At 39.4% G+C, this 15,214-nt stretch overlaps 1 long non-coding RNA gene across 2 annotated transcripts; it reads right to left on the bottom strand.

Annotated features, from left to right (window-relative positions):
• Positions 1-1,066: 1,066 nt before the first annotated feature.
• Positions 1,067-12,949, bottom strand: LOC113998587. Of its 2 annotated transcripts, XR_005567273.1 has the most exons (5): positions 12,581-12,949; positions 7,030-12,498; positions 4,834-5,963; positions 2,742-2,816; positions 1,067-1,492 (listed from the first exon to the last, which is right to left on the bottom strand). It is a non-coding gene; the product is annotated as an uncharacterized LOC113998587 (long non-coding RNA). The 2 variants fall into 2 exon arrangements; XR_005567272.1 differs by having other exon boundaries at positions 7,030-12,949.
• Between the last annotated feature and the right edge of the window lie 2,265 nt (positions 12,950-15,214).

Below are 15,214 nucleotides of genomic sequence, written 5' to 3'. Positions count from 1 at the left end.
TCTTGGTGTGTTAGCATGCATCATGCTCCATTCCTGCTCTCAGCCTTGCCTCAGGGTATGAGAAGCTCAGATGGGAAGCCAAACAGGTTCTGGTGCCTTTCTGCATCTGGGGGTTTGCTGGTGCCTGGCCTATTGATAGGAAGAGGAAAGCCTGAGCAATCAGGAGACTGTGTTGTTTTTATCTATTTCCCAGTAAAAGACTGAATAGCCAATACCACATTACTAATTTGTAACTACCTGATCTGAAATGCTTTGTAATGCACCCATTTGTTTCTCTTCTTCGCATATCTTATTTCAACTCATGTTTTACAGTATACCCATGGCTACTTGCAAGCCTAACTCCCATTGATATTAATCTGTCTGCTGTCTGTGAAGAAAGGTCTCAGTAAGGTAATAAATAATGGTTATAGCCTCTGTGACATTCTTTCTCACTGCTGTGGTTGTGTGAAGTCACGTGAAGTGGTCTCAGTGTACCTTGTCTGGTCCCATTCATGTCCACAAACACTGGCAAGCAATCTTGGTGTGCTAATCTATTGTTCAATTGTGAGGCACTTGGTTTTGAATTTCACCCTTCTTTTAGTCTGCATTAAAAATACTTCTGGAAGCATGGAGGGTAAATATTCTGTATTTTTGTTGCTGCTGCTGCTTTTGAGTGTTCTTAGTTCGTGTAAACCTACAGAGAATGCTTTTCTTATATTCTGATACTTCTTTTTACCTAAAACTCAGTGTTACATAGAGATTTTTCTAGAAGCAACGGAAAATCCCCTCAAAAACATAATACTTAACATAGAACTTAAATGTATTTTGATTTATGTTCTGGTGTTGGAAAGATGCTTGTGTCACTTATGTGCTCTTTGGAAAGATTTGATTTCCTCTCATTGGCTGGAATTTTAGAATGTACATCATCCAATTACATAGCTATATCATGTACGTCACATATCTTACACCTTTACTCACAGCATCTTTGTAGTCTGACTGTGATATATAAAAATATAAATAAAAAATAGATACTAAACAGATACTTTATTTTATAGAAACAAGGATTTTATTTTGCTGGTGAGGTAAACTGAATTAAAAGAAAACTATATCTAAACTCTTGACCTGGACAATATAGAATTTATGTATTTTCCACTGTTCAGCTCTGAGCATCAAACAAGTGAATTTATTCACTTTTTACCACTGCACTATCAAAAGTATTTTGGAATCATCCAGAAAAAAAAAATAAATTCCATAATAGTCACATTTACCTGAACATATCTCACTTCATCCAAAAGAATCCAAAGTAATTTCAGAAGATCCAATTTTATTAAGATGGTTACATGAGCAATTCTACTGGTCTTGGTTTTGCTCTGCCTTACATTTTCTGTAGCTGTTTTTGTTTCTGATAGAGGCTGCAAAGTGCTTCTCCTCTCACCTGGGAGTATTTTAATGCAGTTCCTAAACCCTTCAATGTTGTTGTCACTAGACAGCATAGAACGGAATAGGATCGGACCTGGAAAATGGGAGGCACAGAATGGAATCAGTTGATTCTAAGTTGCAGAGGAAACACCCAGTACACATGCAGAATATAATAAGCACTTTTGCCATAACTCTATCCTAATAAAATGATCTTTTCCAGCTACATAATGCTACATGTAAAGGCAAGGCAAATTAGCTTGGATATAAGGGTGAAATTAGCTACACTATCACACATCTCTTTTGAAATCAAATTAAGGGTTACAAAAATAAATGAGGTTATGCTCAGAACTAAATGGCTAATAGCTCTGGGAGGCAAGATTTGTGTCTCTTGTTATTTTCCAAGTTACATATTTATTTTGTGCTACGGATGGTGAAATATAATCTAGCAGTCAGACAAATTTATGAGGTTTTTGACTTGTGTTTTTTGCCTTTTTAGCTTGCATAATTTTTCTCAAGAATTAAAACAATCTGATTTTTGCCATCAAGCGAAAAAATGTCAGATTGTTCTACACGGTAGCAATCACTATACAAATTGCCAGCAGCAAGAAAACTCTGACCTGTGCAGTCTAGGAGAGAGGACTGTTAATGCTCATTCTGAAAAAAAACAAGCATATATCCTGCAATATGTTATTAATTGGCCCTGAAATATATATTTTTTAATAAATACATCATAAATCTTTCTTTCTATCTCCTGATCACATGCAAATGATATGCAATATGAATGCAAGAGAAGCCTTTGACAATCTAGGTGGGAAGCTGAAATTTGGTAATACAGGGCAATCAAATCAGACACAAAGTGCCTCAGACAGGAACTAACTGCTGGAAGCTGAAGATAGACCAATTCAGATCAGAAATAAAATCGAAGTATTGTAACAATGATGATAGTTACTGAAGTTCAACACACAGGGCTTATGATGAATTCTCTACCTGGGAATATGACTGATTTTTTTTAATACATCTTGTATTTCAAATACTGATGTAGGGGTGTAAAGAAGGACTTTTTTTTTAGTGAGTCCTAAGGCATGTATAACACAGGACTTCAGACCAGGTGATCATCACAGAGCCATCTGAATTTAAAATCTATGAATCTGCATGTTGAAACAGCTTTGAAATCAGTGTGCAGATGGGCACTTTTCGCAGGTAGATGCTGAGAGTTAATTTACTTTTTGACCCACTTCACAGATTTAGAGCTTCTGCTGTAGAATACTCTCATGACCCACTTTTGTAGTTGTCTCCATTTCTGACAATAGCTGCATTTTCTTATATCCTTTTCTTTTGCTTACCACTCAGATGCTGTTGTGCAAGGTGAACTTTGAAGAGGCAGTCTAGATTCAGAAGCTGTCTAACAAGAAAAAGACCTGTGGGATGAAAATAGAATGGTTGATCTAGATCTGATAGATTTGTTTAATATCTAGAAGCTAGCTGATAGATTGGTTACACTAAGGATATCTCAGCTGAATTTCAAATACAGAACAAGGACAAGACTGATAAAAGAGCATTGATTAGGAAAGTTTGCAAGGTGAAGGAACAGGTAACAGAAAGAAGATCAAAGTCACCAGGTAGCACAGTCTTGACTAATGCTTGTTTACAGCTATAACTGCTCCCACTTCAACATCTTGTGGGTTTTGTATCTTTTTGACAGATGGTCTAGAAAGACAAAACCTACAGGAGGATAAATTACCAAATAGAGCTGTCAACTTTTTGGTGTCACTCATGTGTGACTGGAGATTCCTGGAGACCCAAAAAGTTTGTTTCCTTCATGCTAAAAGTGAGAATGAGTCTCACTGACCCATTCTCGCAGCTTGTAGTGTTTAGTGTATCAATCTCTTCTACTACAATGTAAAAATTTCTTTCTGAAGAAGTTGTTTGTGCCTGCCAGATTCTTTCATATTGCATATGAAAAGGGTATGCTCTATGTTGTGAAAAAGTCTGCAGGAACTGAGAAAGATTCCTTGTTATTACTAGACAGATTAGGAAACCTTAGCTGTAGTATTCAGTCTATTACCCACAGAGAGATCCATCTTCCCAGAGCTCTGCTTCATAAGTATGTCCACCTACTTCTTCAGTCCACACCTCTCTATCCACATTGTACACTGACTTGATACTGGCAGGCCACGGCAAATACTGAATTCCCTAGTTTCCCTCTCAATCTCAACATATCCTTCTTCCTTATCACATCCCTCCCCTGCTCCTGGCTTCCAGCACTGTCTGTCAAAGTCTGCAAAGCCTCAAAAATGAAAAGATGGCACAATCGTAGCCTGAGGGGGCAAAGTCACAGATAGCTGAGAAGGAAAGATTAGGGCCTGTCATGGGTGTGCAAAGATGCTCTCTCCACAGCATTACTGAGGAGAGAGCCTCATGGAGGCTTGCAGCACTCATGTTATTCTTGCCCAGGGCTCTGCTGAAATTAGTATCAGTCTCAAAGGAAACATGTAACCCTTAAAGATACAAAGCTAAATTTTTTGCAAGCACCAACTATGTACCCTGTGAACTAATGATTAAGAAGCGGATATCAAATCACTGCTTTGACACAGATTTTAAAGATGTAGAGTGTAGAAATGTAGTTCCATTGATCTTGTCCAATATCACTGGGAACAGCACAGCAAAGTTGTGTTTCCTAATTAGAGCTGAATGAAAAGCACATTTGATTAAAGCTCTACCAGAACTGTGCTGGTACTGAGCATTCCCATTCAGGGCATGGAGAATTCCATGTTTGCCATAAAGTCTGGTACTTATAAGTTAGTCTCATATCATATTCTTCTTCTGCTATGAAAAAAGCAATATCATGATGTTGTCTACTTCTTCAGGACCTGTATCAAAATAGAAATTGCCTTCTAAATCACTTCAGGAGAAGAAAATGGCAGTCTTGACAAATTATGAGCCATATGGGAAAGAAGGGCTTAAGCGAAGTGCTTCTGTTTCTTTCTCTTAATTGAAGATGACAGTAGTCCGGTTGTTTTTCAAATTTCTACACTGAGGTTTGCTTATATCTAGGTGAAAAAAAAAGAAAAAGAAATCCAAAACCCAACCAACCCTTGTATGACATGTCTGGCCTAAGCTGACAAGCATACTGCATGGGTGATTTATATTTAGAGCAAGGCCCAGAGGTGTCTACAGCAATCTACTTTCAAAAGCAGAAGTTGTCATATTCTAAATCTGTTCTTAAAGAAAACTGGACCTCACTGTTATTTTCTGGATAAAATATGCAACACTCAGAAGAAACGGCAATATTTGAGAAAAGACATGTGAGGTCCAGAGTTCAGTGAGGCATCTGATGTCAGGATGCTTTATGCTTTTAGATGAGTGGCCAAAACAATTCCATTTTAGTCATTGAGTTGTGTGAATAGTGTTTATGCAACTGATAGACATTCTTACACAAGTTGCTGATAAGTGCATTGATTGTAGATGGCTGGCTTTTCGGGAATCAGCTTTGCCTTCTTCCATTTGATCCTTGTGGCAGAGGTGCTGTGTTGGGTGCTGTTTTCTAAGCTGATGCTTCCCTCATAGCTGCTGGAGCCACAGCATATCCCTGGGACATGTTCTCTTCCTGAGCCCCTGTCTTCTGCAGCTACTGTCATTTCAAAGACTTCACATCACAGTGCTTGGGGAACACGGGAAATGAAAATGCCTCCTTGTGAGAGATTTGCTTGCTTGAGGTTAACTGTTGGTTTTTTTCCCTAAGCAAATATTTCCTGGAGATGCATTCAAAGACTGTCATGTTTCATGGCTGAGATATTCTGTTGATCCTTGGTTATCCGCTCATGTAGATCATGGAGGATTTTGCTCCACAGTGGAAAAGAAAGGGTTTAAATTTTCAAGATAGGTGAAAATAAATTGAGGAAGTTTCTTCTCTCTGTAATAATTTGCATAGCAAAACTTCTAAACATTTATGGCTTTCTCTGTACAGACCATGAAGCAGTCAGATGTCCTGCCTGATGCTGATGGCCCCTATGAATAGCCTTCTTATCAAACAAGTTCCTATCCACTGCTATTAACTCCCTAAAAGTGAGCACGGGTGGTCTGCTATATTCGACTGATGTTGTTTCAGCACATCTAATGCTATAACAGTTGAATATTTACTCAAAAACCTTATCTTCTCAAGGGATCAACATGTTCTGATTATTTATCTTTCCGTATGAAAAAATAAATGTGTATATATATGAAACAATGTGCATACTTCTTTGCAGTCCAGATTTCAGTCTGAAAAGAGAAAGCTCTTCTGAAATGAATACCATGGGTAAACTCTAGGAAATGCACCAATTCTGCATTCTTACAGGATTTGGAAAAAGCTGTGGAGCAGTGTGGAATTTCTACTTTAAGTCTTGGAGGCAGCAACTACAACTTTGTCTAAAAGCCAAAAGAGGAAAATTATTTTAAGAAATACATTATAAAAATAATCAGCCATCCTTGTGAAAAGTGTACTCCATTCTTATCAGCTCCTGTGTCTCTGGTCCTCTGGTTTGTTTCCTGTGGTTCTGGCACTTTGCCAAGGGAGACTTAATTATCTAAAACAAAAAACAAAAATGAAAATGAAAGTTAGTGGCACATATTTATACTGCATTACTTCATTAAAAGCCAGAGAAAAGTACTTGCTATGAAAAATATGTTTTCACTTTCATTTTGGCAGTATATATATCACCTCTCTGTTCAGTGGCACTCTCCAGGCACTGAAAATGTCTTAGACCTATGTTGTAACCTCACATCACACATGGCTTGTGTTACCTTTCAGAAATAGATGACTTAGTACATATTCTTGAAACTGTAATTTATGTACAGTTGCCAGTCTGGCAACCCATTACAACTTCCAAGAGAAGATACCTTTTTGCTGCCCGAATGAATCTTTATCTACCCAGTGATTAATGAATTCATCCCTTTGACCATGCCATTTTGAGGCGCCATTAGAGTCAGAAAACCTGAATTGTTGTCAACTTGCAATAAGAGTCTCTCAGGAATGTGGAGTCCTTCACAGTATCCAGGGTATCTCACAGTGACAAGAAGCCTGGCGTGCTTTACTGAGCAATTGAAGTGCAAGTTGAAAATCTTATCCAGAAAGCTAATTGGGAAGATGTCATTGCCACCATGAACACCTGGCTGCCAGGATAGCATTCATTTTATAGTCCTCCATGCCAACCAAAAGCACAGCAATGGAAGCAGAGGACTTCAGCATACGGGAAGAACTTACACCTTCAATTGCAGACTGGATAAATCTATCAAGTTTGGTGTGAGGGAAGGAAGGACCTAGAAATAAATGTACAATAGGATAAAATAAAACATCGATTTAGCAAAAATTGATTGACCTGAAATTAATGAGCTTTTAGCAAGTCACTTTCTTAGAAAATTTAAATTTTTTTAAGTTTACCTTTCAGGGTCCCAATTCCCTCCCCAAGAGGCTGTCATCACTGGGTTCCCATTCCCCTGTGCCTACTTGCGCTGCAGCAACACTCATGGGAAAGTGCCCAAGACACAAATTCTTCAGCTGAAGGGGTAGGACTAGCACAGAGCCCTCAGGAAAGAAACTGAACAAGCAGTGAGTTATTTGCATTAGGGAAAATCCCCTTAAACTTTACTCACTCTTAAGCCCACTGATCCTGTCCAGTCATTCTCTCACACTTCCAGCTCTCCTTTTCCCTAGCTGATGCCCTGCAGACAGCAGGATTCCAATCATCATCCACTCTGATTCCTGGAAGGAAATAGCCCTGTAACGACATAACATATTGGGAGACAGACAGACGTGGTCCATCTGCAGCCTCCTACTGACCGAAGGACAATGTTAGGAGAGCAAAACAAGACCAGAAGAAGTAGGAGAAAAAAGTTGACTTAAAACATAAAAGTGAAAACAGCACTGAATGGAGGGATGGAAAAAGGCAAAGATCACTCTACCAGGAACCTAATGTCAGAAAATAAAAGATGATTGTATTTTACTTCTTTGCTTCATCCTCTTTTCTCTTTCTATGTGGCTTTCCTTAATCTTTTTCATGTTATCTTTCTTACCCTGTACTTTCGTCCTTTCTTGCCTCTTGGGTTTTTACTGCCCATTTTTCAGTGCATTTTCTGTTTACAGAAATAGATCATTAGCCTTTATAAACTGAAGTTAAACCCTTTTTGAAAATGCTCACCTGAACTCAAAATGCTCACAAAAACTTTGCATATTGCATGACTGGGGAGACAGAATATTACCCTGCTTTCTGTAACATTTAAAAAACACTTTTAAAGTCTAACCTCACAGCAGTAGTCTTCTTTTTCTTTAGCACTTCTCTTCTGTAACATTTCGTCTCTTTGGCCCAGTGAGTAATGAACTCCTGTTTCCAGATTCAGCAGCTTGTAGTTTGTTACACACCTTCAGAGACTTAAGGTCCAATGTACTGAACTTTGCCAAATGAGTGCTTTTGCCATTAGTTTATTGTACAGAAGGGGACTCTGTGATGACAGTGACTTTTTTTCTCTAAAGAATATACAGATGGCATCTTCAAAAGATATTCTTGAACTGGCCAGCTCGTGCAAGGAGAAATATCCGCAGTATTTGTGTCACCTGTAGTTTCTGTCTATCTGCTTTGACACCACATCACACTTTTCCAAGCACAGGAATGGGCATTGGCACCTATATTTTCTGCCACACGTGATTTCCTTTTATGGACTAGGCACTTATTAAGCCTAGCCCCACATGTTCAATGTTACCCATTTCACACACAACTAAATCTGTTTATAGAGAATTACCTGTAGGTAGCAATCCCTACCCTTCTGCAAATCAAAATTAAAATTTCAGCTAAGCAAAAGATTTGTTGTATAATTTAAAGCCCAGATTCTAATCAAGAGGAACTGTGTGTGAGTGGTCTTTTTGAAACCACTGGTATTAATTTTACTAATAAAGTAGCAAACATACTGAAATATCCCTTGGGCCTGCTTTCTCTTTTTCTCTATTTGTAGAACATCTGCAGGAATTTTCCTTTATTTATTTAATTTTCCAAATTATACAGTGATTTTAAGTTTCAATTTTCTGAATCTATTGTGAACTGTTTGTGTGTTAATGTGCACATTTATTCTTTTGGAAGGAGATTACAAATGATGATAGTAAATTAAAGCCTCTGTTTCATTTTCACATCATGTATTTTCTATTTTTCTTCTTCCACTCTTCACACCTGAACAGACACATCCACCAAGCATTCACACAGCAGGGTAAATGAGAGGCTGGGCAGCTTAGGGTACTTCCACACGAAAGGACCAGAAGCAAGTTAGTTATTGAACGGGGTATCAAGAAGATCACTCTTAACTTTCCCTCCCCACTATAAATACATGCCTGCACATCCCTTCTTGTTACTCAACTAGCAGTCAGACTATGCTCACTTAAAACCCTTTTCACAGAGATAAACGGAGAAGGGTAAGGAGGGTCATTACAGAAGAAAAAGTACTGTGTATGTTGCCCCTACTATCCTTAGAAAACATGGTCAGGGGCTCTTCTTATTTTGTGCACTCAAGAGATTTAGTCTGTTTTTCCCATGGTAAATCCATGTAAGGCTTGCACCTTGTAAAATGGGGAGCTGAAGAACTCTTCACAGCTATCTGATATCTTTAGTTCCCACTCAGTTTAATTCAGCGCATCAGGTTGGTTCTTTTCTTGTTGCCTAACAAACCTTGATTATATTTTAATGAGAAAGTTCTTTCCCAGCATATAGCCTTAAATTTGCTTTTCAGCAAGTGGCTCATGGTTTAACTCAAAAGTTCCCATAAAAATCCTGACAGTTATATTAGTTAATAATATAACACTCGGGCTGTGGGACTTAATGATTCATTTTTCTGTTATTATCAATAAATTCTGCCCAGAGAAAGCCTGGGTGAGGAAAAGAACTTGGTTGGAGTTCTTTCAGGATTCTGAGTTCCTCTGACCTCTTTTAACTATGTCTCAGTTTTGTGCTTTCGTAGAGCAGTGATTTTAATGAGCTTATCACAATTGAGTGAGGTGTGTCATTTCTCAGACACCCTGTGAGATACTGGGCCCATTGACTCAGGGGAGCTAAAACCTCTCAGCACCTGACAGAATTAAATCCCAGCTTCCATGAAACACTGCTGTGGAGAGTAGCTGACTCCAGTAAAACCTTTAAAGCTAAGTCTCTTTTTTTTCACATGTGGAATTGGATGAGCAAATGTTACCAGGGTTTCAACTGCTGGGACTAGCCCCATGCATGAACAGCTGGTTCTGAAACTGAGTAGCCCACACAATGAGTGCAAGAAAGATTACCCTGACCTTCCACATATTGATTTTCAAGGTGGTTAGAACAGGAAATGAATTCAGAAATGACAGAAGGTTTAACAAGTTCGTGGTTTCTCTCTGAAAGAGTTTGGTAGAAATCCTAAATATCATTCGTGTACTAAACTTGCAGTAACAGTTGTTTTATAGGACCTTTTTAGGAAAGATTAACATTCAAGTGACATGAGAGACAGTAGTTTTAATTTATGTCTCTGCAATTATCACATCTTCCTTTGTTTGTGTAGCTGCAGAAACACAGGAGCTTCACAACATGGTGGGAAGTGTCCACAGAAGAAGAAGGGCTAAGGACACATAAGTAATTTCCTGCTTTTCTTGTTCAAAAGGTTCACTTTTTTCTTGAGTATATAAAGGAGGGTGTGCCATCAGCTAAAAGAATCAGCCAGCATTAGGCTTTTTCCCTAAGATTAATTTTATATTAATGCTACTCCATGGATTCCATCAGGATTGCTTCTGCTGTATGAGACAGGAAAACAGGAATATTTCTCCTTCCATTATACATGCTGAGAGCATACACAAAAGAATAAGTCTAATGTTCTAATGAATATTAATTCTATAAGAATCCAGAAATTAGATAGGAAATATATAATACAGAAATTTAGAAACATTGGCATAGTCTGGTGAAAATATGAAAATTGCATATTTTATTTAATATGCAATTTGCCAGCACTAAAATACAAACATGTTGTGAGATAGTCTCCCACAATATAGCTGTAATAGCAGAAGAATAAAAAATTACTTGTGTGCTCGTAGACTTACAGGATCTCAGAGATTCTCTTCAGGGTGAACTCACTGACCACTAAAACATCCTTAGTTTGTCTTAATACAGTAAGAGAAATTGTGAATTATGTGTTCTTAAATAGCAGTTCTTAAACCCTTGAACACAGAATAAAGTTTAACCTCGACAGAACATACACTGGAATGAGGGCCAACGAACACCTGAACTTGGCAAGCCAGTTTAGCTTCATATACCCTCATGTCCGTATGAATATGTACTAGCAAGCTGACTTGTGGCAGTAACTCTCTACACTCTGAATACATAACCTCATTTTTTTATAATTGCATCGAAATACAATTTTATTCTAAGCTGCAGGTGATGCTCCGCTGGGAATTTTTTGTTTCTGGGAATGGTAGAGAGAGAGAGTAGAGTCACAAACCTTACACGTGTGCCATACAGTGAAGTGCATGTTTGAGAGCTAGTTGAGCCCTGACTGGTGCGCTTTCCATCTGCAATGCTATTATTTGTAGGCTGCTGTATTTTGAACTGCCTACACTGTTCTCAGCATGAACTGCTGAAAGACAACACTGTAGTGTACAAAGTCCTGCTCATGCCTAAATTATCCACGACAAATTAATGAGAACCTGGTGCTGATTATGTTCAGGCCGTCCTGAGGCAACCACTTAGTGGGCTTAAGGGTTTACTTTTAAAATGCATATTACTGGCTGAGACAACAGACTTGGACCCATGTTTAATTGATGGTGAGACATATTCTAAGTGGTTTAATGCCTCTACCTCAGCATCTAAGGTTTGCTACACAAAAACAATGGGGAAAAAAATCATGTATTTTTAAATAGCTTAGGTCCTAGAACATTTTAAAAGATGTTGAGAATGAGTAAAGATTCTGCTTAGTATGAGGGGACAGTTAAAAGATAGCAGAAACCCACATTTTTTGTTCTTTGTTCTAGGTTTGTCTTACCTCTACTTTTCATAGAATCATAGAATCATTTTTAGGTTGGGAAGAACCCTTAAGTTCATCAAACCTAAAAATTAACCTAACACTACCAAGTCCACCGCTAAACCATGTCCCTAAGTGCCATGGCCTCCAAGTCCATGATGTTCAAGGAGTCTTGTATTTGCTTTACCTAGAGCTCATTTATCTAAAGCAAAAATAGTTTGCAGTGTCTGATGAGAATAGTCAGAGCATAACAAGGTGCTGAGCAACGGCTGCACCCGTCACTCTGGGAGCTCCACAGTGTCATCACTGCAGTTTTGGACATGCATGGCTTCTCAGGAATTCCCTGGTGTCTGACCACATAAGCATATGCTAATACTACAGTGGAGAAGATGCTGTATGACTGACCAGCCAGTCTCGCTTGCCCTACAACTACATACCAAAGACCCATATAATTAAACCCTAACCAGCACCCACTTTGGAGAGGTAAGTGGACAGGCATAGGAGATCTCACAGTGATGCTAAGGAGATACCGTGTTCTAAGAGGGTAACTAGATATGAACTGGGTCCCAAGGCAGCCTGAAAAAACAGACCTCAGCAGCCCCTCACAGTCTGCTTAGAATCTGTCTTGGTCACAAGGGCCCTGACTGAATAGCTCAAGAAACACAGCATGTTCTGTATCCATCTGTATTAGCATATTATCATCAATAATGCATTTTAATGTACTATGTGGGCAGGAATACTTTTAGACAAGGTTTTACAGATTACATGCTTTGTTCTAGACTGTTCTGGTTCTGTTGTTTTTTTTTTTTTTTAATGACTTTTAATTTTCTTATTTAATGGTTGTGATTTCACCACATCATTTTTACCAGACAGTTAATTTTTTTTCTAGAACACTTGGTATAGTTTATCATGGGAGGATAATATCTGTAACAGACCAACCCAAGCCTCTTCAAGACAGCTGTGGCAAACAGCCTTCTGATTCCATCAGCACTTCCAACTGCTGCCTCTTCACCTTCTTCCTTAGGTGTTCATTGTGGTACAGAACCAGTACTGCCTGTGCCCCACTGAGCTGGCACTTTCCAGTCTGCAGGCCTCTTTGGGTACCTATATGGAAAGAAAGCTTTCAGGTATTTCTCCTAAAAACAAGTCCTTTGATGACATTATCTTACAAGCCCTTTGCAAGTACCTGTTCGACCTGTTGGAGTGGGTCCAGAGGAAGGCCACAAAAATGATGAGAGGAATGGAGTACCTGCCCTGTGAAGATAGGCTGAGAGAACTGGTGTTGTTCAGTCTGGAGAAGAAAAGGCTCCAGGGAAACCTTATTATGGCCTTTTGATACTTAAGGAGGGCTTATGAGAAAGATGGGGACAAACTTTTTTGGTAGGACCTGTTGCGATAAGACGAGGTACTGTTTTTAAACTAAAAGGGGGTAGATTTAGACTAGATATGAGTAAGAGATCTTCGGCATAGGTGGTGCCATCAGAGAGGTGGTAGATGCCTCTTCCCTGGAAACATTCAAGATCAGGCTGAACAGGGCTCTGAGCAACCTGATCTTTTTGAAACTGTCCCTGCTCATTGCAGGGGGTCGGACCAGATGGCCTTTAAAAGTCCCTTCCAACCTAAACTATTTTATGATTCTAAGTAATCTGTCACTCATGAACACTCACTGGATTTGTTTGCAAGAAAGGGAAGACTAATCTTCTATCATTACAGGTTAGTTCACACCTTTGGGTAATAAAAGCTGCGTGAGCAGGAAAAAGGATCAATAAAACCCTAATTCATTTTGCTCTCTAATTTCTGAGAACCATACACTTTCTCCTGTGAGATGCTTAATACTTATTTCTGTCCTGGGAACTGAAGTCTGTTGATCTCATCCTGTGTAGCACTGGTCTGGAAAGTGCTGATATGTTCAGTATGGCCAGTATTAGAAAGAAAAAAGTTTTGTGGCCACTCAACAGGACATATTTCAGATTCCTGAGGGTAAGACTTGGTGTGAAAGAATTAACCTTTCCTTTGTCTTTGAGTATTTAGGCTTTGCTTTCTTCTTTTCTTTATATATCCGCCTCTGTGATTTTGAAGAGGCTGTTAAAGGCACTGCTATTTGCAGCCAAGGTATTTTACAATTATATTAGCATGTTCCTCCTCTTTATCAACCTAAATCCTGCATGAAAGAGGCTTTTAAACTGAAGTTGCTTGCATTGCATTCAGAAGGAATCAAGATGGGCTTGCCCTTATCTTGAGTTCCACTTCAGACTCCATCAGGTACTACTACTCCATCTTTGACAGCAGATGGGTTGCAGATGGAGAAAGTGACGGAGAGAGAGAAAGAAAGGCATCCAAACAGGCCCAAGGACACTCGCAGGCTTCAAGATGAATGCCTACAGTGCACACAGTTTTAGAAAGAGGACAGGTACCAATGTAATGTGTTCCCACTGAGTTAAAATACTGTTTACTATGTGATAGACTAGCTCAATTTTTTACATAGTATGCATAGCAGTCCAAGAGTGTTGAATAAACTGTGGAAGGCATACTGTGCATAGTGTACCTGACTGGAAAGGAGTTGAAACAGGGCACTTAGTGGGCTTTGTCTTATCTCAATGTTAAGGTGTAACTAACCCCAGAACGTGCATGAAACCATCTGTGACATCGACACTCAGAAAAGGCACATCATTTAAGATGAAAAACTCCTGCAAGCCCTATGGAAAGATAATTGATATCAATTCTGGTTTTTCTTATCCAGCTTGAAGGTGAACAAGCCCTTCCCCTCTTTAGACTAACTAGAAAAGTATTTTTTTTTTCATTCCTGAAACGTTTAAGATATCTGAGAACACTAATGTTAATGCAGTGTTTGATATTCAGATAGCTTTGATGTGCATGCGCAGCTTCTGAAAATTATGAGAAAATACAGAAAGTAATCAGAAAACACCATTTATACACCTGGCAGCCAATGGGAAAGGACACAGGGAGGGCCTGTGGACATCTACAGGGATATTGAGGAAGACAAAGCTTTTTTTCAGCTACAGTGAAGGAAAAGATTAGGTGGGTGTGAATGGGAGAAAGTATGATTGTTTTCTCTGCATGACAGGAGGGGTTAGGGAAATTGTTTATTTCTTTGTACCAGTACAGGAAATGTTTTTTGCTTATACATGTATCTGTGGTATGGGAAGAGGCAAAGAAGTATTTTTTTTTTTTTTTTTTTTTTTTTTGCTTAGGTATAGGAAAAGGGGAGATTCATTTTTTTTCTCTTCTGTGGAAGGGGATGAAGGGAGGTCTGTCTACACATCTACCAGCTGTTTCAAAAAGGAAAACCTGCGAGGTCTGTATGGACTTCAAAAAAGGTTGAGCATAGGTAAGACAGTTCATTTCAGTGCTGTCCCAAGCAGAGCAAATGTTTAGTCATCTATTTTTGGCTGCAGTGACGTTCAAACGGACAAACCAGGAATTCAAAGCATTGTACTCCACCAAGCACGTCGCACAGTTTGGAAAACAAGGCCAGTACCGCCCCTCGCACTCTCCTTTCCCTCGTTCTAAGCTGAGGCACTTACGCCTCCAGGGCAATCCCAAAAGCTTCTTTTACCTCACTACCATTTTTTTAAGTTTTCATCCCTCTACACATTTCAAGTTATTTAATCTTCCTCCTACGGGGCCACCTTTGTCCTTCCAGTCTGGCAGAGCGAACCCCGCTGCCTGAGGAGCGGGAGAGGAGCTCCTCTCCCCTCCCCACGATTCCCACACACGCCGACTTTCCCGCCGGCATCTCCCCCTTGCCCGTGGCACCCACGGGCCTTGTCGGGGCGGGGGCTGGCCGGGCGGCCTGTGC

The sequence above is a fragment of the Pipra filicauda genome, unplaced genomic scaffold (genome assembly GCF_003945595.2).
Source record: "Pipra filicauda isolate LSUMZ 115617 unplaced genomic scaffold, ASM394559v2 scaffold93_size3172892_pilon, whole genome shotgun sequence".
NCBI classification, from domain to species: Eukaryota; Metazoa; Chordata; class Aves; order Passeriformes; family Pipridae; genus Pipra; species Pipra filicauda.
The sequence above is the reverse complement of the archived record's forward strand: the minus strand, read 5'-3'. Positions and strand labels throughout refer to the sequence as shown.